Here is a 3,098-nt window from a genome sequence, read left to right on the forward strand (position 1 = left end):
CCGATCTTAGACTGGGAATGAACTCCGTATGCGTATGTCAACCCACAAAACAAGCGTGCGGGCGCTCCGTCGGCCAGAGGGGTGGGATGCTCAAGCCAGGGATCGGTCGGGTCCCCCTCTGCGTGCTGTCGATCCTACTGCCATAACCCTCAGTTAGGTCCAATCTAAGACTGGGAAAGAACTCCGTATGCCTAAGCCAACCGACGAAATGAGCGGGCGGGCGGGTAAGTGGGCACTACGTCGGCCATATAGACGGGATGCGCAAGCCGTGGATCGATAGGGTGGTTGGTGGGTTTAGGCACATTTCATCTTTCTGCCACCCAATGCCATTTTTATGGCTTGTAAATTCATACAATGGTCCCTTAAGCCTTCACGTGAGGTTTCATGGCAAAACGACTCATTTCCTATTTTTCAAGATTTTTGAAACTTTTTACGGTTTGGGATTTTTTAAAATTTTTTCGGAAGGAGTTTTGGTCCCAAACTTGGTAGACGTGATCCTTGTATTTTTGTTGGCATGCACAAAAATTTTCAGCTAAAAATTCGAAGTGTACAAGATTTTGGGACCATTTGAGAAAAGTTTCCCCACTTCAGACACTTTAATGGCAATTGGCAGCAAACCTGTAAAATCTCAAATGCTCTTTAAGGGGGTGTGAGTTCTCAAGGTTTGATGAGGAATAGGGGGCCAATATAAGGGCCAAGTACCAGCATCCATCACACATTATGTGCGCACACCCCCCCCCACCGACCCCCCGATCGCCGGAACCCCAATGCCGCCAGTCAGGTTCTCCGACGATGCTCTGGCGATGGTGCCCCGGCGAAGAGAAATGCGGCACCAGCACATGCCTGAGTCGGGCATGTGCTGTCGCAACCCTCGGTCTGGTCTGATCTTAGACTAGAAATGAACTTTGTATGTTTAGACTGGGAATAAACTCCGTCTGCTTAGACTAGGAATGAACTCCGTATGCCTAAGTCAACCCACGAAACGAGCGTGCGGGTGCTCAGCCGGCCAGAGGGGCGAGATGCACAAGTCAGGGATTGACCGGGTCCCTCTCTGCGTGCTGCCAATCTTGCTTCCACAACCCTCTGTCTGGTCCAATCTTAGAGTGGGAATGAACTCCATATTTCTAAGCCAACCGACGAAACGAGCGGGCGGGCGGGCACTATGCTGGCCAGAGAGACGGGATGTGCAAGCCGTGGATCGATAGGGTGGTAGGTGGGTTTAGGCACATCTTCATATTTCTGTGTGCCAGTGCCATTTTTATGGCTTGTAAATTCATACAATGGTCCCTTAAGCCTTCACGTGAAGTTTCGTGGCAAGACGACCCATTTTCTATTTTTCACAATTTTTGAAACTTTTTATGTTTTGAAATTTTTTAAAATTTTTTCGGAAGAATTTTTGGCCCCAAACTTTGTAGACGTGATCCTTGTGTTTTTGTTGGCATGCACAAAACAATTCAGCTAAAAACTCGAAGTGTACAATATTTTTTGACTATTTGAAAAAATTGTCCCCATTTCAGACACTTTAATTGCTACTGGCAGCAAACCTGTAAAATCTCAAATGCTCCTTAAGGGGGTGTGAGTTCTCAAGGTTTGATGAGGGATAGGTGGCCAATATAAGGGCCAAGCACCAGCACAGATCGCACATCATGTGCGCACACCCCCTGGCCCCCCCGATCGTCAGAACCTCAATGCCGCCGGTCAGGTTCTCCGACGATGCTCCGACAATGGTGCCCCGATGAAGAAAAATGCGACACTAGCGCATGCTCGAGCCCAGCATGTGATGTTGCAACCCTCGGTCCGATCCGATCTTAGACTGGGAATGAACTCCGTATGCCTAAGTCAACCCACGAAACGAGCATTCAGGCGCTCAACCAGAGGGGTGGGATGCGTAAGTCGGGGATTGGTTGGGTCCCCCTCTATGTGCTGCCGATCCTGCTGCCACAACCCTCAGTTCGGTCCAATCTTAGACTGGGAATGAACTCCGTATGCCTAAGCCAACCGACGAAATGAGCGGGGGGGCGGGCGGGTGGGCACTTCTCCGGCCAGAGAGACGGGATGCGCAAGCCATGGATCAATAGGGTGGTAGGTGGGTTTAGGCACATCTTCATATTTTCTGTCCGCCAATGCCATTTTTATGGCTTGTAAATTCATACAATGGTCCTTTAAGCCTTTACGTGAAGTTTCATGGCAAGACGACTGGTTTTCTATTTTTCATGATTTTCGAAACTTTTTGCGGTTCGAGATTTTTTAAAATTTTTTCGAAAGGAATTTTGGCCCCAAACTTGGTAGACGAGATCCATGTATTTTTGTTGGCATGCACAAAAACGTTCAGCCAAAAACTCAGAGTGTATGACATTTTGTGACCATTTGCAAAATGAACTGGGAATGAACTCTGTATGCCTAAGTCAAACCACGAAATGAGCGTGCGGGCGCTCAGGCGGCCAGAGGGGCAGGATGCACAAGCCGGGGATCGGTCGGGTCCCCCTCTACGTGCTACCGATCTTGCTGTCACAACCCTCGATCTGGTGTACAAGATTTTGTGACCATTTGAAAAAAGTATCCCCATTTCAGACACTTTAATTGGTACTAGCAACGAACCTGTAAAATATCAAATGCTCTTTAAGGGGGTGTGAGTTCTCAAGGTTTGATGAGGGATAGGGGGCCAATATAACGGCCAAGTACTAGCACCCATCACAAATCATGTGCGTACACCCCCCCGGCCCCCCGATCATCGAAACCCCAATGCTGCCGGTCAGGTTCTCGACGATGCTCCGACGATGGTGCCCCGACGAAGAAAAATGCGGCACCAGTGAATGCCCGAGCCCAGCATGTGCTATCGTAACCCTCGATCCGATCTGATCTTAGACTGGGAATGAACTTCGTATGCTTAGACCGAGAATGAACTCTGTATGCCTAAGTCAACCCACGAAACAAGCGTACGGGTGCTCAGCCGGCCAAAAGGGCGGGATGAGCAAGCCGGGGATCGGTCGGGTCCCCCTCTGCGTGCTATCGATCCTGCTACCACAACCCTCCATCTGGTCTGATATTAGACTGGGAATGAACTCCATATTTCTAAGCCAACTGATGAAACAAGCGGA

This window comes from Durio zibethinus, chromosome 1 (assembly GCF_047325235.1).
Source record: "Durio zibethinus cultivar Kanyao isolate XHJ-2024 chromosome 1, ASM4732523v1, whole genome shotgun sequence".
NCBI classification, from domain to species: Eukaryota; Viridiplantae; Streptophyta; class Magnoliopsida; order Malvales; family Malvaceae; genus Durio; species Durio zibethinus.